Source organism: Parasteatoda tepidariorum, chromosome 4 (genome assembly GCF_043381705.1).
Source record: "Parasteatoda tepidariorum isolate YZ-2023 chromosome 4, CAS_Ptep_4.0, whole genome shotgun sequence".
Lineage (NCBI taxonomy): Eukaryota > Metazoa > Arthropoda > Arachnida > Araneae > Theridiidae > Parasteatoda > Parasteatoda tepidariorum.
Window position 1 is genome coordinate 19,262,932 of NC_092207.1, and position 21,460 is coordinate 19,284,391.

Consider the following 21,460-nt stretch of genomic DNA (forward strand, 5'->3'; position numbering starts at 1 on the left):
GTTCTAATGAATATTTTTTGTACTATTTTCTTAAACATTTATTATATATTTACTTTTCTGATAAAAAGTTAAGGATCAATTAATTGTGAAATTATTTAAATAATATTTTAAGTATTTGATTGCTTATAATTCCGTTTTTTGATGAAAAGTTCGATTTTTAAGAAACTATTAACTGTTTCCAAACGTTTGATGCACCTTGTATGTATTTCAGTATTCTTTATTGGTTTCTAATTATTATACAGGGTTAGGTTGTTCGTTAAAAAACGCTGGTTTAAATTTTGTGCTAAAAAACACTGGTTTAAATTTTGTTCAAAAGAATTAGTGATTTTATGCAAGCTTTTACCCTATAACTAAAAACCAAATTCATATGCATTTAAATTTACTTAGAATAATTAAAATATTACGGAGACTACGAAGATTAAATATGTAATTATTCTTGTAATATTTTCTACTACTTTTTAAGGAGCATGAGAACCTTGTTAGACTGAAATTAATATATAATTTTTATTCAAATTATAACTATGGTTAAACCTGCCGGGCCCTACAATTTTCGTTTTATTTTTTTATAAATGCGTCATACTGTAAACGAGTTTTATTTTCTTGTGTTCGTGAACTTTTGTGCTAGGAAAACCCCAAATGTATACCTATATTTACATTTATAGCTTTGAATTAACATAAATATGTTGAGTATCGAAGAAAGTGTGGAAACGGTCAAATGTTGCAAAAATACACATCGGATCAAATATTTAAAAACATAATCGAGTCAAATGCATTCAAAAGACGAATTCAATCATCCTTAACTCGACTTTTTAACCACACTCCCTGGTTGTTTGGTGGAGTCAGCTTCAAAACTTTTTTAATGCAGATTTGGATTTTCCAGATAAAAGTACACCAATTAGACAGTGTTGTCCTTTTGGTTCACAGATGGCGCTGTAATAACAAAATGAAGATGGCGTATAAATTATTTAAATCAGAGATATTTCGAAAAATACACGTCTGATTAAAAGAAATAAAGAAAAAAGATAGATTCATTCGAAAAACCTATTTAATGACCCCAAACTCAACACTTCCCCCCACTACGTCTATCCATGTTCAACTTCATAACCTTGTAATTTGGATTTATTCCAGAAAACAAGGGAACTCTTGGATCAAGTATTGGGAAAAACTAGCCATCGTCGTGGAAGACTTTTTGATGAAGCTTACACGCATTTGCGTTACATAGAGAGGAAAACCTCACACGCTTAATCAAGGGATTATAATCCATATTCCGTCTAACGCTGAGGATATTTTAATGTTAGTGCTGTGGTCGGTGCGAGCCTTGATCAGAATTCGTACCAATCTGTCAATGCTGGGATTCGAGCCCATGTTACCTCATTGAGAACACCTGTTCTCTTCTGTATCAAGTATTGGGAGAAATTGGCCTTCATAGAGGATTTTTTTATGTAACTAACCCGTATTCGCTTAATATGGCGAAGAAAACCATGAAAACCACCCACGGTTTGCCTGACAAAACTCTAACCCATGATCCGTCAACGACTGAGGATATTTAACGACAGCAAACAGGTTGATGTGAGCTCGGTGTGGAATTCGCATCAACCAGCCATCGCTGAGATTCGAACCCGGGTAACCTCATTGTGAGGCGAGCGCTTCGTATCCTGAGCCACTACGACTCGAGACTCCTTTTAGAAATTATTATGCTAATAAGTTTTTAAACGAGTGCCTCTCTATAGTAAAATCTCTCTATAGTCAAAATATTGAAATTAATTTACGCGCTTTATTAATTGGACAGGAGTTTAAATTCCCATCTCGTAAATAGTGATAACAAAAAATGAGAGATATCTACAATGTAGTAGACTCACAACATTGTCTTTGCCTTGAATTTAGCTCAAAATTCAATCGAATTAAATCCGGACTAACGGGATAAGTGTTTTCGCCAGGGATGAAAGGTCCTTAGAGTGTTTTTTTTTATCGTAGTAGCATATTATGGACATGATACTGATGCATTATACTTAGTTGCAAAATGATATATTTATAAGGGTTATTGATCACGTGACTTTAAGCGCAAATTACTCGAAACTATGTTCCTCTTACTCTCTTAGTATAGTAATGAATGTAATTTTCAATGTATTTATTTCAAATTTTGACACAACATTAACAATAAACATAGTTTTCGTTGAACGTAGATGCAATTTTAATTGGGTTGACTGGTTCCAGAAAAATGTAATTTATTTTATATCATATTTCTTTCAAAACATAGCCATTTTGTGAGAATTGTGATATTTTTTTAAAAATCCATTTCTGAAGTAAAACCATTTTGTGATATTTTTTTTAAAATCCTACTTGCAACAAAAACTATATTCATGTAATTTGAAAAAAGGAAATTTGGATGATTTTATTTCAACTTATGAGTTCAGAAAATTATGGAATAATTTAAAAAAATAAGTTATACGCATTGCGTTGTTCTCTCTTAAAATGAAAGAGTGATTTTTCAAAAAAGAGTAAAATTTTTTTAACTCAACTTGAGTGAAATACACCTATATTTGAGCTAAATTCTTGCTTTGCGTTTACTCGAACTTGAGTGGTATTTATTTAAGCAGTAATTGAGTAGTTTTCGCTCAAACTTGAGTTATTTATTTATTATTCAATTGTGTGCGAGCTATAAGCTGGAATTTCTATCGTTTTATTTTAAAAAGCAAACGGTAATAAATCTAAATAAAATTTGTTCAGCTATCTAAATTAGTTATATTCTTGCTTCTATTTTAAGTTAAATTTCTTTCAGATGAATATGTCGATTGATATTTTGAATAAAGAAGAATTAAAACAACACTTAGTTAACAGCTGCATTTCTGAAGAAGACGCTGTTTTACTTTTTGGTAAGTAAATATACTCTATTCTTATTTTTAAAATAATATTATTTTTAAAATAGTATAATTTAGAATATGTTCTATACACTTTCCATTTAAATTAGCAGTTTTTAGCGATTTTATATAAACTTCTGGTCATTTTTTTCCCAGGAGAAATTTATTAAAATTGAAAGTGAAAAATGTGGATGATTGTGGAATATTAAAAAAAAATCTGATTCCGTTTCTGTCAAAGTATGTGGTGATATATTAAATGAGCGTTAATTGTTTTAATTTTTGTATTTGTAACGTGATAAAATGAAGGTTTAAATTCGCACATTAAGATAAAAATAAAAGTTATGACGTTAATCTCAATCGTTGCAAAATTCATTAAAAATCGTTCTTTTTTTTAGGCTTCTACTGTGTTGTTCTACTGGGGCTGTGAAACGAGGCATCTTCACTACTCTCGCCATCTTGGATTTTAGGTATAATTTTTGATTTGCGTTTTGTTGATGCTTATTTTTCACCAAAAAATTTTGATGATGGATTGTCCTCAATAGCAATATACCTTTCAGAAAAAGATTGAAAATAATGGAGTTGCCTATTCTTTAAATGAAGAGAAATAGAACTTGACAATAACTAACAGATGCATACTGCTAAACAACTTTCCGGATCTTAGAATTATATTGGTATAATTTAATCAGAAAAATATGAAAAAATAATTGAACCCTACATATCCGAAACTAGACGTTATATCACACACACTTTATATCTCAAATTTTGATAGGATGATGGTCTTTTATTTTACGTGTATCAAAAGATACTGCCGAACAGAGTAAATACCTACCTCCAGTTTATTTGTGAAAATTAAATAAAAAGGAATAAAAGCATATCTTGAGAATTTCCTCCACTCCAGTTGAGGGTGGACAAAAGACAGGTCTCTTATCGCACTTATCTATGCAAGATATGATACATTCATGATAAGATTCGGGTTGGTTTAAAACTTTTCTTATAATAATATCTCTTGATTGTAATTCCGCATCCAGATTGCCCAGAAGACAGTGATCTGATCATAGGTTAAAGTCCACTTGCCATCAGGCTAACCGTGAGAGGTTCTCGTGGTGTTCCACTCCATGTAACGCAAATACGGGTTCGTTCCATCTAACAGTCTTCCACGAAGGCAAATTTCTTCCATTACTTGATCCTCTCTTTTCTGGATTGGGTGCAAAATTACAAGGCTACGTTGTTGAACATTGGTAGTCGCAAACCCAAAAATTGGGTCGGCTGTTCAACGACGGTTATAAAATAAATTAAAATATAATAATATCTTGAGCTGTGGTGGCTTCGGGGATAGAGCGTCAGCTTTCCAATGAGGTGAACCGGTTTCGAATCCCAGACATGGCTGGTCGATACGAATTCCGCACCCAGCTCGCACTGATTACAGTCCTGACGTGAAATATCCTCAGTGGTTGACGGATCATGGGTCAGATTCCATTTGCCGACAAGCTAACCGTGGGTGGTTTTCGTGGTTTTACTCACCATGTAACGCAAATGCGGTTTCGTTACATCAAAAAGTCCTTCATGAATACAAATTTCTCTCAATACTTGATCCAGGAGTTCCCTTGTCTTCTGGATTGGGTTCAGAATTGAGTTGAACATTAGTAGTCGTAAACCCAAAAAATTGTGTTGGCAATTCAACGGCGGATATAAGATATAATAATATCCTTAAATACTAAAATANGTATGTGGTGATATATTAAATGAGCGTTAATTGTTTTAATTTTTGTATTTGTAACGTGATAAAATGAAGGTTTAAATTCGCACATTAAGATAAAAATAAAAGTTATGACGTTAATCTCAATCGTTGCAAAATTCATTAAAAATCGTTCTTTTTTTTAGGCTTCTACTGTGTTGTTCTACTGGGGCTGTGAAACGAGGCATCTTCACTACTCTCGCCATCTTGGATTTTAGGTATAATTTTTGATTTGCGTTTTGTTGATGCTTATTTTTCACCAAAAAATTTTGATGATGGATTGTCCTCAATAGCAATATACCTTTCAGAAAAAGATTGAAAATAATGGAGTTGCCTATTCTTTAAATGAGGAGAAATAGAATTTGATAATTTTTAGAACGCTTATATAGATTCTTCTTCAAAAATGTGAAGCAATAAAATGACCCGATTTATGGTTGTGAGTCAGTTATTTATAACTACACATTTGTCTGTTCTTAGAATTTTCAAAATTTAATTTGTTAGAGTTTTAATTAATAAAAACCGATTCAGTTGACATTAGAAATATTTATTTACGTTAACTGCGTGAAATAGTAAGATTTTTTTTTCTTTCGAAATCAAATAACTGACAGATGTATACTGTTAAAAAACTTTCCGAAAAAGGACGATCTTAGAATTATATTGGTATAATTTTATCAGAAAAATATGAAAAAATAATTGAACCCCTTATATCTCAAACTAGACGTAATATCACATACACCTTATATCTCAAATTGTGATAGGATGGTGGTCTTTTATTTTACGTGTATCAAAAGATACTGCAGAACAGAGTAAATATCTACCACCAGTTTATTTGTGAAAATTAAATAAAAAGGAATAAAAGCATATCTTGAGAATTCCTCCAAGAAGACAGGTCTCTTATCGCACTTATCTATGTAAGATATGATACATTCATGATGATAGATTCGGGTTGGTTTAAAACTTTTCTTATAATATCTCTTGATACCAATTCCGCATCCGGATTGCCCAGAAGACAGTGATGACATGGTAAACTAATCATAGAGGTTATAGTTCGCTTGCCGTCAGGCTAACCGTTGGAGGTTCTCGTGGTGTTCAACTCCATGTAACGCAAATACGGGTTCGTTCCATCTAAAAGTCTTCCACGAAGGCAAATTTCTTCCAATACTTGATCACCTCTTTTCTGGATTGGGTGCAAAATTACAAGGCTTAACATTAGTAGTCGTAAACCCAAAAATTTAGTCGGCTGTTCAACGACGGTTATAAAATAAATTAAAACAAAATAATATCTTGAGCTGTGGTGGCTCAGCGGATAGAGCGTCAGCTTTCCAATGAGGTGAACCGGTTTCGAATCCCAGACATTGCTGGTGATACAAATTTCACACCCAGCTCGCACTAATTACTGCGCTGACGTGAAATATCCTCAGTGGTTGACGGATTATGGGTCAGATTCCATTTGCCGTCAAGCTAACCGTGGGTGGGTTTCATGGTTTTGCTCACCATGTAACGCAAATGCGGTTTGGTTCCATCAAAAATTGTCCTTCATGAATGCAAATTTCTCCCAATACTTGATCCAGGAGTTCCCTTGTGTTCTGGATTGGGTTGAACATTAGTAGTCGTAAACCCAAAAAATTGGGTCGGCTGTTCAACGGCGGATATAAGATATAATAATATCCTTAAATACTAAAACAAATATTTTAAAATTGCTCGTATGATAACACTATTACATTTAGTTATTAAATGATTTAAAAATGAGGTATAAGGAGCTTATTTTTACTGAGTAGGTAACCTGAGGGGAAAAAACTCTAACATCATTAATTTTTATAATTTTGACTGATTCACGTTGTGTTTACGTTTGGCGCTGTAAAGCCGACTCCTTCAGTCATTTGAACCCTACATGCCATCAAATAAATTTTCAAGCTTCCTTTTAATTGTTTCTTCTATTGATCTCTTTAATTGTGACTAAAATTAATAATTTCCAATTATATTTTCACAATCGTTGCTTTTAATGCGATCCTTTAAGTTGCTTCAGTATCTATGGCCTGCTTAAATAAGTTTTAGAAGAAACAGTCTAAAAAAAACTTTGTAATTAATCGATTAATTTTTATCTATTCGTTATAAGTCGAAATAACTTTAAAGATCATAAAATACATTTATGAAATGAATTTATTTTCCGAGTATCAATAAAAAAATATGTTTCAAAAAGATATAAAAAAGTAATAAAAATTGTCATAGAATTATTTAAATGTCTCTAAAGAAGTCAAAACATGCAACAAAAATGGTAAATAGTTATAGAAACATGTCTAACAAATTTTATCAAGTGGAGCTAAAATTATCAATACTATTTTATTATTATACTATTTTTAGGTAAAATCGACTTATGGACCAGCTATTGTTGATTAAATATAACGAGAGCATTTAAAAAAGAGCAAGATTCTAAAACTAAATGACTTGTAAAGATAAGAGCATTTCTGAAATTAAAGCGAAAATCTTGTTATTTATTTTATCTCGAATCAGTGTTTTGAAAACAATGCTTTTAGAATTTGTTATTATACTAATTTTTATGTTCTAATTTGGCGTCAAATATTTATCTTACCGTTTAATGTTTCCCGTGAATTATCCTAGCATTGCGAAAATTACAAGACATTTTTTTAGACTGGTTTGTATGTTAAACATTTATATCAAAATGTTTAAAGTATAATCATCTCTATAATAATCATTTGAGAAATAAAAATGTAAACTGCTAGTAATTATATCATATGAAGATTTGTAACATTCTAAGTTAATTTAAATTAAGACTAAAACCACTTATAATTATTTTTTCCTTTTGCATTTCCAAAGAAAAGAAATATTGGTCAAAGTAATATCTTAAGCTCACTAGAAACAATCATTATTCCAACCATTTTTTAGAACATATTCTCTTGCCAAATTATTTTTTGTTAATAATTTTAGAGTTAACTTTTGAAAAAATATGTCATTTTTCTCTTTTCGAAAATTGCAAATTTCTCTGCAAAAATATTTTTGTTCAAACAACACTATATCTTACGTTAAGTAATAAGTTAAAAATATAGCTATCTGTGAAATAAATAATTTTTTTGCACCAAACACGACATTCGAAGCAAATTTCGTGAATTTTATTTTCTTTCTGAATTGTGGAAAACGCAAGTAATTACATAGTATACGCAAATTATTTTCAAAACCCAAAAAGTACAGATAATAGAAGTAAAACGAAATCTTATAACATTGCAAACTTTTCAACTGATAAAAAATAGTTTTTTTTTCGATTTATGATAGTTTAAAAATACTTAAAATTTTCCACGTCATGATTTTCAAATAACTTAAGTTGAACAAGAAGAAATTCTTTTCAATAATAATAAAAAAAGGGAAATAATCTTTTAAAAATTCATGCTATATTCAGAGTGACTTTTTCATTACATATCAAAATGATTGATTTGTGTTGTGATTTCGATGAAAAGTTTTCCTGGTTATGTGTTGCTAAATTTGAGGAGGAAAATTGTTAAGATTGACACTTCGTGTTCACAGACGTCAACAAATACGGTTACAGTAGACGTCAATGTTTAGTAATTGTCAGAATGCGAGCGATCAATAAGAAATGAACATTACGCTTTACTTATCGTTTTCAAAGAAAATTAAAGCAAAAATCAAAAAAAAAATTAAAGCAAAGAGCGCATTAGTATTTTGTCACAGGGTTTCGCCTTTTGATAAAAAGGGTTTTACCCACTTTTTCTTTTTTTCTTTATTTCTTTGATAAAAAAGGGATTATCAAACTGTGAATTTGAATTATAATATCAACTTTCCTTGACTTTTCTGACAGAGTTTATATACTTAACATATATATATATATATACCTCATAGGTTGGCTAGCTTATAAGAGATCCTGATATTTAATTTTTCAATTTTGAATTGGGTTAAATGATTTCTCAGTGCTTTTTATTCCTATTTGCTACAAGAACTGTGTAAATAAATCAGTCTTAAAATTTTATGCTAATTGCAAATTTATTTTGAATGTGCATTCTCCACAGTTGAACATATGCAGACTACGAAATAGCATAAAACGGAACTATATGCAGTCACGGATGACTACTTAAATCCTATTCCGCAATGGTCTTTTTTTTAAACTTAAAACGGAGTATATTATCAAAATCAGCTTCGAAGAATTTTGCTGTGTGATTATTATAGAACATTATTTACAGATTGGTTTGTTCAGTTAAATACTTTCAGGAATTCGTTCAACTTTTTATGCAACGAGTAGAAAATCCAATCTGATCTACAATCATAAATATAGCAAATTTATAATACCAAGTATTCAATTAATAGTTCTGTGTTGTTGTTGTTTCTAATGCCACTTGCCACACGGGCAAGCTTGCTTGGTGAAACCGAGCAAATTTAAGGCAGAATGTGCTATTCTTGTTTTTCAGTGGCGCCATCTATGGCCAAGAATTCGACTTCTGCCACATCATACGTCACACCTGTTTATAAGGTGGACCCATTCATACATCCATTCTTTCATCCACAGATCGCAATTTTGACCTGAATCAGAGAACGATCGATCTCCAATCCAGTACCACTAGAGGTATTGATTTGTTATGGGAACATGGAGGACTTTGCGACTCGACAGAATTTTAACGTGCATCAGTCACCAACTACACGGGGAGTCTTCGACGGCGGGGTTCAAACCCACGAAGTCTCAGACATGGGCCTTACCGACCAGGCTATCCCGGCCTTGTACAACAAGTAGAAAATCCAATCTGATCTACAATCATAAATCTAGCAAATTTATAGTACCAAGTATTCAATTAATAGTTCTTCGTATCGAGTTTATTCTATATTTCAAATTTATATTTTCCTATTCACATGAATATTTTTTTTAAAAAAGAAAACAAGGAAAATTGAGTGTTAAAATAACATTCTCCACTTCTTAATGACATTGACCTCCAGTGAATATTAATTAGACTACTGTGGATATCTAAAAATATCAAGTTCACTTTCTACCGGAGGCGGAATATCTTAAGCAGGTATCCCTGCAGAGTTGTGGGATGAATATATATGAGATAGATCGTGGAATGATAATGTGTGTCACTAACTTTAGGCCGGATTTTAAATGCTTCTGCGTGCATAAGTTCAAGGAAATAAAAGTGTCATCTGACTCTGGTAAGGGAAGTACCCATAAAAATGTCACGATTTGTATCGATTGCGAATGCATCGCGCGTTTTTATAACTATCATTTATGCATTTCATAATATCAGCTGATAATTTTATGTGTACTAATTATTTCCACTAATAGATAGTTAATTAATCATATTCATGGAGACGGGAAAAGAAATAATGACTGACTAAGTGAAGTCAAGGTTGTCAAACGATTCAAACTGTTTTTTTTATTTTTTTATTTTTATAATTACATACTTGCCAAATTTTACGGTCCTGTAGTGCAGTGTTCCCCAACCCCCGGTCCGGTACTGGTCCGTGGATCAAATGATACCAGGCTGACCATTTCATTGAAACTGAATTTAAATCCCTAGGTTTATACCCCTAATTAAAAATATCTGTGTTCCATTAAAATTTTATTTATTTAAAAAAAATGGGCCCCCCCAGGTAGTGACATAACTTTTTTAATGATTGTAACGTATCATTGTCTCCGATTACCCTCAGATGGAACCGTCTCATTGCAAAAAAAACAAGCTCAGGTTCTCATAGTTTTAACGTTCTAGTAAGTTAAAATGTTAAATCACTTTATATTTATTTTTTGGTGTAACTGTATTTAATTTTGAAGACATGTTTAAATATAATTAAATTAAAATTAATAAATCAAAATAATCTAAAATGTAAACAATCAACTCCCCCCCCCAGCGGGGCGCGGTAAAATTATCAAACGTATACAGGTTCGCGGTGATAAAAAGGTTGGGGAACATTGCCGTAGTGGACTGATCATAAGGAGACGGTTCCCAGTAGAACACCGAAGTCAAGCGTCACTGGCTGAGGTCAGTAAGCAGGTGGGTGACGACTTTGGTCAGCCTGAGTAGGGACCGAGGGTGCGCGGTATCGGTACTAGTTAAAACTGTTCTACCGTAAAGTGCTCGATTTTGAGGCGCGCTGGTCGTCGGGCTAGCAAAGCAGAGTAGCCACCCCCTCTACAAAGGATAAAAATTGCGACGGCATGTTTTCGGATCATCCTCAGGGATGTTTCCCAGACAGTCGCCAATTGCCCATTGGGCTGCTCTAGAGTAGCGTAAATAAAGTACCTACCTACCCAAATTTTTATGATTTTTACAAACGATATTTTCTAGTGGTAGCCAATTTTATCATTTAAGAATATTACTCTGGACTTAAAAAATTTGATTTAAAATCATTTTAACCACCACAACATTAAGAATTTTATAAATATTACGAAGATTAAGTAAGAAAATAAAACAATACAAAAAAGACGATTGGATAGTCACCTATTTCATATTAAGGTTTTGACAAATCAATAATGTAAAAAATCGGTTTTTCCCGAGAGTTATTACACGGTGAGGAGATGAGCTGTGCTGTGGACAAATAGTTGCTGTCCACTAGTACACATGGAGAACAAAGAAAAGTAGTACAATGAAGAAGAAGACAAGAATACCAGAACGGAAATATTTTGAATAAAAAAAGCGGTTCTTGTCTAACTCGATTTTCAAAAAAAAAAAAAAAAAAAAAAAAAAAAAAAAAAAAAAAAAAAAAAAAAANCTCCTCGAATTACAAAAGGCACGTTAAAAATTGATTTCAGAAATTTGGACCATCAAAACCTTGTATTTTTAGGACGCTAAGAGTAGTATTCAATTGTTTTGCAACTTATATATAAGTTTTATTTAATTTTTATATATGTTTTGCTTGCGGCAAAGGTAACAAAAATTTTTTTTTGAAATTTCAAATGAAAATTAAAATTTATGTGTGAATTTGTACTGTTAAAGTATAGTATAGATAATACGGTTTAACTCTTTACTGTTCCGAAATTCCTGTGTTGCTATAAAATATGGATATATGATTTATATGCTTGAAAAATACTCTCTACTGTTCCGAGTTTTCTAGGTCAGTTCACACTGTGGATGTATGGTTTAGATCAGTGTTCCCTTGTCCCCGGTCCGTGGAACCCGGTGCTGGTCCGTGGATCAAATGATACCGGGCAGCCCATTTCATTGAAACTGAATTTAAATTCCTAGGTACCCCTAATTAAAAATATCTGTGTTCCATTAAAAATTTTAAATTTTTTAATGTTTGTAATTTATCATTGTCTCCGATTACCCCCAGATGGAACCGTCTCATTGCAAAGAAACAAGCTCAGGGTTCTCATAGTTTTAACGTTCTAGTAAGTTAAAATGTTAAATCACTTTGCATTTATTTTTTGGTGTAACTGTATTTTGTTTTGAAGACATGTTTAAATATAATTAAATTAAAATTAATAAATCAAAATAATCTAAAATGTAAACAATCAACTCCCCCCCCCATCGGGTCGCGGTAAAATTATCAAACGTATACAGGTTCGCGGTGATGAAAAGGTTGGGGAACATTGCCGTAGTGGACTGATCGTTAAGACACGGTTCCCAATAGAACACCGAAGTCAAGCGTCACTGGTTGAGGTCAGTAAGCAGGTGGGTGACGACTTTGATCAGCCTGAGCAGAGACCGAGGGTGCGCGGTATCGGTCCTCGTTAAACTGTTCTACCGTAAAGTGCTCGATTTTGAGGCGAGCTGGTCGTCGGGCTACCAAAGCAGGGTAGCCATCCACTCTACAGAGGATAAAAATTGCGACGGCATGTCTTCGGATCATCCTCAGGGATGTTTCCCAGACAGTCGCCAATAGCCCATTGGGCTGCTCTAGAGTAGCGTAAAAAAGTACCTACCTACCCAAATTTTTTATGATTTTCACAAACGATATTTTTTAGTGGAAGCCAATTTTATCATTTAGCAATATTACTCTGAACTTAAAAAAAATTTATTTAAATTCATTTTTGCCACCAACATTAAGAATTTAATAAATATGAATTTAATAATAATGAAGATCGAGGAGGGAAAAAAACAATACAAAAAAGGCGATTGGATAGTCACCTATTTCATATTAAGGTTTTGACAAATCAATAATGTGAAGAATCGGTTTTTTCCGAGAGTTATTACACGGTGAAGAGATAAGCTGTGCTGTGGACAAATAGTTGCTGTCCACTAGTACACATGGAGAACAAAGAAAAGTAGTACAATGACGAAGAAGACAGGAATACCAAAACGGAAATATTTTGAATAATATTAATTTTGTATAAAATAATTTTGAATAATAAAAAACGGTTCTTGTCTAACTCGATTTAAAAAAAAAAAAAAAAAAANAAAAAAAAAAAAAAAAAAAAAAAAAAAAAAAATTAACATCAAAAATTTAAAGTTTTATTTCGAAATTTTTAAGGGATGTAAATAAATACTTGTGACATTCGTGAATATTTATATTTTTATGATTTTAATCAATGAAAAATCTCAAAAATCAATCCTGAAAAATCTCAAATGTTGTCAGTGCAAATCGGAAATGCCGAAAAAGGAACTTCAGGAATCAGTGTGAACCAAGAGCAAAATTCGTATCGACTAACCAGCGCTGGGACTCGAACCTGGGACACCTCATAAGGCGAGCGTTCGATCTCCTGAGCCAGCGCGACTCTGCAAAGACAGTATATAAAGAATGCATCTTTTCCTAAGCAGTACGCAATAAATCATGCCTTTCTATATCCTTCTCCTTTTTTTAATTGATTTTTCAAATCACCGTGGTCATTTTTATGACAACCAATGTGAATAGATTTAAGTTTAGCGCAGTACAGTCGCAGCTGGCTTAAACTCAGGTTATAATTTATATTCAATCAACCAATTCTCCACCTTTGAAGCAATATGTTATTTTTGGACGATATGATATGATGATAACTGATGATATGAATTTCAAAATTTATCTATTTAGTAGCATAACTGGTTATCTTTTCGAGGTCAAATAAACCTTAATGGAATGTATTTTGATAATTTCCAGAAAATGACATTAGCGTAAACAAAAAACAGTTGCGTATTTATTGCGGTAATGTTCTTTATAGTTTCTCGCTGCACATTAAGGTCAAAACGAATACGTGGCAAGAAAAACTCTGTAAGTATAGTGTGGGTAAAAAATATTTGTATGAGGTAACCAATTAGTGGGCTCGTTATTAACCAATCAATCATTGTTTTTACACGTGCATAACATGTGCAATACACGTGAATTAATTGGTTTCTGCAAGGGAAAGAAAGAAAACACGCTGGAAAAAGCAGTGAAAGAATGTTTTTTTAGATTTATTATATAACTTTCAGTATAGTTGCTATTTAAATAAGAAATTTTTTTAAAAAAAACTTTTATTTTAAAGTAAGCTGTCTTAATTAACAATTAATATAAAAAAAATTTTTATAAAGTCAATTATCTCTTAGATCAAAGAAAAATTTTATTTTAGTTAGTTTTTACTAAATGATTAAAATTTTTTTTCATTTAGTTAGTTTCATTTAGTTAATTTAATTTAATTAATTAATTAATATTTGAAAAACTGTATTAACATTAAGTGTCATCCACTACAAATTTAAAAGAAATGTATTTGAACTTGAGTGGATGATTAGAAAGTATTTTATTACAGATCGAAAATTTGAATAAGATATAGAGAGAGTGTGAACTAATAGTAGGAATTGAAAAATAATTACCAATTATTCAATTTTTTTTATTTAAATAACTAATGTTTTTATAATATAAAAAGAATTTTATTATAGTTACGTTTTTATATAATTATTTTCTTAAAAATATTAATATTTTTTATAAGTTAATGCTTTTTTACTCACTAAATTAATATTTTTTTTCATGAATATTATTTATTTAGTTTTTTAAAAAAAAAAAATTTTTTTTTTGTTGATATATAGACATTTGCTTCTTTCGTTTAAGAAAATATAGCATAAGTTGGAAACGAATCCCTTTTTTCTTGAACTTTTCAATCATTTAAATACTAATGCTTCTAATTATTTTATAATTATTTAAAAATTAATAACAAACAATTATTAAGCTGTTATTAATATTTAAATAATCAAATTTTCTAATAAAATGAAAAAGGATTTTTTAGCTCTTCTTTTATATAAATTTTAATGACTTATTTTTAAGCCTTTCCAAGTTTTTATATAATTTGAAATTTTTTCACATTTATTATTATTTTTTTAATTAAAATAAAATATTTTTGTTCTGTTCGATTGATCGACAATTTAATAGCTGGTTGATGAATAGATACAACAAAATCTGGAAGCGAAGCACTCTTTCTCCGTAATCCGATTTCGCCTAGCGTTTTTTTAATATTACAGTTCTTTTCCAGAAAAAATAACAATGTGGCGGCAAAAATGCTTTATTATTGCTTTTTATTTTGAAGAAACAAAGCAGTTACGTTTACCTTAATATTTTAATTTGGTAATTCCGTTTACCATAGTATTTTATTCTTGCTTACCATAATATTTTAAATATTTATATTTGGATTTTGATTTGGTGGTTTTTGATTTCCCCCGAGACAGGCTCTATGCACAGCTTTTATTTTGACTTTCAATAACTTATCTAAAATTTAATTTAGGATTCTGATTATTTTATAGAAATTTAAGATAAACACAGACATCATTTAAAAGCAATCCCTTTCGTGAAATATCGCAAAGAACTTAACAATTTATTTTTCTTTAGAATTTTAAGTTTGAAAAAAAAAATGAGAGTTACTAGGACGTCTTGCGCAAGCAGTAAAAGACATAAAAATCCCTGTAATGACTTGAAACAACTTTAAGAAAGGAAAATTTCAGAACCTTGCAATTTATTTTTCTCTAGAATTTTACGTTTGAAAAAAAAAGAGTTACTAGGACGTCTTGGGCGCGCTAGGATGTCTAAAAATCCCGGTAATGACTTAAAAGAACTTTCAGTGGGAAAATTTTTCGGCCCCTTTAAACTAAAAGGATGGAGAACAAAAAGAAATAAAAACTTGATAGAAGAAAAAAAAACATGAACTACACCTTTTTTTCAGCTATATAAGTTATTTTTGCACACAGAGCCTTTTTTGTGGCTGAAAAAATCGTCCTATTTAAAGAACTGACACAACAAAAAAATTAACAAAAAGCTGCCTATTTTACTTTATTAAATTCCAAATTTTACGCTTTTTTAAATTGTCACATAATACCACTGAATTCTTCAAATACTTCTATGATTAATGCTTCGTTTCAAAAAGTTCAAATGGACACTGGGATATTAAGTTTTATAAAAGTTCTTTAGTTTAACAGAATTTTCGTGCAATAGTGTGTTATCGAATATTTTCGTGTACCATACTCTACTTGGAAACAGTTGATGGCACTGGGCTGGGAAACGCGGAAACAGCCAATCTTTGTTTTATCTGTAAAAAAAATAATAAAAATATGACTAGAAAGCTTCTAAAATGGAATTTACCATTTTGAACTTGTTAAAATAAATGAAATAGCTAAGTAGTGTAAGTAAAGAAAATGTTTGGAGAACAACCTACCATCATTAGATTACTTACACCTATTTTCAATTAAAGACATCAGTTAATTTAATAGCATTTTCCTCAGAGATTAATTGCTGTAAGACTTAAGTTTACAGTTGCACTCTTAAGTTTTCTAAAGACGAATGTATCTTAAAGACGAATAAATGAAACATATCTCACAACTTAAGCTAGCAATAAGAATAGTGATGCGATAACAAAAGGCTATATAAATATATGTTACTGACTGTGAATGACCGAAATTGGTGGTTGTTGATTTCCACTGATGAATGTTGACAATCACATAGTCGGGGGCCGGGATAGCCTGGTCGGTAGGGCGCTGGGCCCATATCCAAGAGGTCGTGGGTTCGATNATATATACTAGGTCTAGTTAAGTGCCACTGCCCGGTATGCCCTACATCAATGTTTTTTTAAGGTCAAGTGCCAGTATGCATTTAACCGGTACTCCGAACACTGATGTTTCTCCTAATATATCCTCAGCAGATATTAAAATATCAAAGAAATTCTAATATTAGCAAATAAATTAGTATCAAATCAGATATAACAAATATTTCTGTCATTCACCAAAGCGACTATGTGATTGTTGACATTCACCGGTGAAAGTCGACATTCTCTCGATTTCGACCATTCACGGTAGCATATACATAAAGTAGGCATTCGAACCTGCAGCCATTCGCTTCGCACTCAGACACGCTAACCGCTCGANACCAGTTGTCGCGTGCAATCATTATCTAGCCACGCGCTTGCTTTTTATAAAGAAAAACAATTATCGTTCTTTTTCTTGCCATTTTTTACACATCTGTTATATTTAATAATAAAACTTGTTAAGTTTGTTTGTTATGTGAATTCGTGATTATTGATAAGTTAATTCACCTTCTGATCCATACTTACTACTTACTACACGAATTTACAAACTAAATTGCGGAAATCCGCATTTCAATGATCAGCTAATTGCATATGAATCTAGGATAATTTCCCAAAATACTTTATTCTCATATCTTCATCTGATATTTTCAAATATGAAAAACACATTTTTTTTCTCAGAAAACAAGACACAAAAATTATATTCAGAACAACTGAGTGTTCAGAGCATATAGCATATACAAATAAACCCGGAACGTCAAAAAAAAAAAGAAAAAAAAAGAAATAGTCACGTTAATGCTATGACATCAGAAGAGGACCTCAATATTTCCGGTAGGTTTTTTTTCAATTTTTTTTTTATATAGGATAGATAGCGAATAGAACACTTTATTGATATGAACTATACGTTTATTACCTTTCAATACCTTTCCCAACTTATAACTCAGTTTGTTTCAGCTTTCCGTTGCCCATGCGAGAAAAGAATTTTCATTCAGAAATTTGTAAAGCATGCACGTTTAAGCTTTCATGCTTTTGACAGCTCACACGCCTGATGTTTCAATTTCTTGTTGCCCATGCGAAAAAGAAATGAGGATTTTCTTTGTCGTCGTGTAAGAGTATAATTGGGTATAATAAGAAAAAAACACAACGACTTCGATTTAGTAGGAACAGCATATGACGCAATGCTAAACGAATGGAATTTAGTTGTTGTTTATTTAGTTATTGTTATTAGTAGTTGTTGTTATTTGTTTTAGTTGTTGTTGTTTATTTAGTTGTATTTAGTTTCAATAACTTTTCTTTATAATGCAATAAAATCTGGCGAGCAGCTATTTAAACGATCGAACACTTCGTTTGTTTATTTGTGGCTTGAAGTTAGGCTCGCAGAAAATGCCGTTCATGGGTTAAATTTAGTAGGAACAACACAACCTGTGACGTAGGCTATATTATACCCAATTACGATTGCTAAAAACAAAAGTGAGAAATAGTGTGATTAGTAAAAATAAAAGTGCGAAGAGAAATTTTTTTCCTTTATATTTTTATTTCAGGCATTAAGTTAAGTATCAAAAATTCAACACATCATGCCATTTATCTTTCTAATTTATGTGATTACAATAACCCAAGCGACGATAGAACTAAATTGATTGTTAATAGTTGGGTTAAAAAATTAATTGTTACGGACTTTTAAAAGTAATCTTATGATTTATAGGAATGAATTTAGAGTTTTCTAGAATTTGCTAGACCAATTAAAAAGGAAAGTTAAGACACAATGGAGAAGTCAACACAGGATGTATAAAAACATCTTATCTGAAACTTCACTAAAACATGCAACTGTGAGAAAAATTGATAATTTTTTAACTTAAAACAAATATCAGCGTTCAAAATTTATTTTGCAAAATAAATCTCCCTCAGTTGCTTAAGTACTAAGATGGTTGCGCAGCTTTGAAAGCTAAATTTACCATTACTTAGCTAAATTTACCAGTAAATAAATTTACCATAGGCTTCCTGCCTTAAGCGGACGCCATACCGCGGAAGTAAATTTTCGTCCCAAATTCTCTTTCGATTTCATTCTTAATTTAAAATTTGAAGTGTAAAAAAAAAGCGAGTTCAGATGAACCTAGAGTAAGCCATGAAATTTCAAATACTGAAAAGAAAATTTTGAAGTATTCAAATGTAAATAAATTATGAGATTTTAACTTAGAATTACGCAACAGAGAAGTTTTCTTCTAATAATTTCCTTGCATTTTAATATTTTGGAGTGTTTTCATTTTTGAGCAATTAAAACTTCATCACTTACTCTAGATTTGCTTGAACTTACCTTTTTTTTCTTTTAAAATTTTAAATTAGTAATGAAGGAAAGAGAGAAGAAAGAAGGAAAATTTTCTCGCAAATTCTCTTTCTACTTCATTGCTAATTTAAAATTTGAAGTGTAAAAAAATGCGAGTTCAGATAAGCCTAGAGTAAGCCATGAAATTTCAAATACTGAAAAGAAAATTTTGAAGTATTCAAATGAAAATAAATTATGAGATGATAACTTAGAATTACGCAACAGAGATGTTTTCTTCTAATAATTTGCTTGCATTTTAATATTTTGAAGTATTTTCATTTTTGAGCAATTAAAACTTCATAACTTACTCTAGATTTGCTTGAACTTACCTTTTTCTTTCTTTTAAATTAGTAATGAAGGAAAAAGAGAATTTGAGACAAAAATTTTCTTCCGATGTATGGCGTCCTCATCTGAACAAAACAGCTTGTAAACATCGCATCAAATGATATTTCTTAAACTTTACGATTTGGAACTTATCGTCATCAAGCGATTATACTTGTTTTTCTTCTATAAACAAGAATCATTAGTTCTGCACGAGTGAATAAAAATTTCTCTACTTCTGACATGTGCTTTGCATGAAATAACTCATCTGGACAACCATCAATCGTCCATCGATATTGCAATTAAGAATGATCATATGCCGTTTGCATTCATTTTCTGCTTGTGTGGTTCTGGACCTTGATGAATGTCTTTGTTTTTGATCAAGATGTTTTTTTATTTCTAATTTAAGCGGGACACTGTTCATCAATGTTGACGGTGAACTATAGACAATTAAATGTATAATTAATCAGATATAAGAGAAATAATTTCTGTGGTAGCTTTAACAAACAAAACAAAAAGAAAAAAATCTGATATCCAATATTTTAAAAAAAAAAAATTTCAGTATTAAAATGATTTAATAGAAAGAAATACTGGTGTCATTGTAAATAAAAAAAATTTAAACATTGTGAATAAAAAATATTTATTTTGCATTCTATATCTATTGTTGTTACTTTATTGTTATATGTACCAAATATAAATTAAATAGATAATTATTTTATTATTTAAATAATTATCACTTAGTCAATAGATGAGGGTTGGAATTGGGACTCCAGGTGTGCAAGATGAAGAAATTAAATTAAAACAAATTTCCAAATATTAGGAAATAATTTGTATGCTAGTAAGATAATAATCAGAAAAGGCACAACGATCCGTTAGAAATCAAGCCCAACAGCTGAAAAGGTATTGATTAATTTTAACGGAAGAAATCTTAAGCGATGATAAGAATTTCAGCTAAGTAGGGTATTTGAGGATCATTGGATATCCTGATTTTGGAAATATATTTCATGTTCTTTTAACCAAAGCTCCAATTTTATCCTACTCAAATTTGCTTCTTTTTCTTTATTAGTTAAACAACTTTTTTTTCGTATTGCAACTTGTTTGTCTTGCACTTTCTTCTGTCATTTTGTGCTCAGACAGTGAGGAAAGTTCTTGTTTATAGAACCAATACTATATTATGTCCATTTTGTGCCCTTATTCGCTCTTTATTCGCGTAGTTTTGAATTTCTTCATACATAGCACGAAGTATGCTCTATATTCAGTCAAATATAACCACAAATTTGCTCTTTTTTGAGGAGAGCTTCTCTCATGGCAGTAAAGTAATAATTACACTTACTCGTAATTTGGATTTTAACAATTTCTGTAATACTGAAATTTCGAAAGGAAAAAATTTAAGACTTAAGACTTGAATTAAATCTATTTGTCAAAGTCTTTTTAAATCCTATTTTTTTAATCGAGAATTACATTTATTGCATTAAAATAATATTTCGAGATATTTATTCGTTTAATTCACTTTCACTTTCACTTAACCCTTTGCACTCCAGTACTTTGCACATACCCTTTGCACTTGCCACAGACAGTTATTACTAGAGCCCGGATTTTGATGACCTAAAAAATCTCAATTAATGCCCTTAAAAAGTGCAAAAAATGCCCTTAAGAACTGCAAAAAATGCCCTTAAAAGTGCAAAAAAAGCCCTTAAAATGCGAAAATTGCGCTAAAAATGCCTTATGACATGACTTAAATAGAAGTAAAAATATTGAACTAAAACAATGTTTTACTCTTTAAAATTATTATGAGTCGTTTCAAAAAATATAAAGCAATGCAATACTTGTTCTACGTTCATTAAAGTTTGACAAATATGTTTTATATCCAAAAATAACAAAAAAAAAGAAAATATATTGACTCCAAAACATTTTCATTTTGTATAGAAACTTAAATGAATATAACAACTTCCATCTCATAATATTACTAAATATCAGAATTACAGTGGATTATTAAATTTTTTTTTAATATTTTGAAATGTAAACGAGCGTCTCTTGTCTGAAAGCAAATTTTTATACCAGGAGAAGCTTCTTTCAACGTCTACTGATGTTATTGGTGCGTACTTGAAAAGGACGGTCACACTTACTGACAATTCTTCTTCAATTTGAAAAGATGTTGCTTCACCTGTTAATATCCTAGAAATTTTCTTCATTGTTTGGAAGCCAGTGTAATAATAAAAAATTATAAAAAATAATAAAAATTAGAAAAATTTAACAAAAAATTTAAAAAATGCTTCAAAATACGAAATACGCCCCAAAATTTTAAAGAAAATGCCCTATAA

General features: G+C 30.9%; 1 long non-coding RNA gene across 1 annotated transcript; it reads left to right on the top strand.

Annotated features, from left to right (window-relative positions):
* The first annotated feature begins 2,739 nt into the window (after positions 1-2,739).
* Positions 2,740-19,729, top strand: LOC122271321 (uncharacterized). The gene is made up of 3 exons (XR_006226319.2): positions 2,740-2,873; positions 3,254-3,325; positions 19,170-19,729. It is a non-coding gene; the product is annotated as an uncharacterized lncRNA (long non-coding RNA).
* Positions 19,730-21,460: the final 1,731 nt, after the last annotated feature.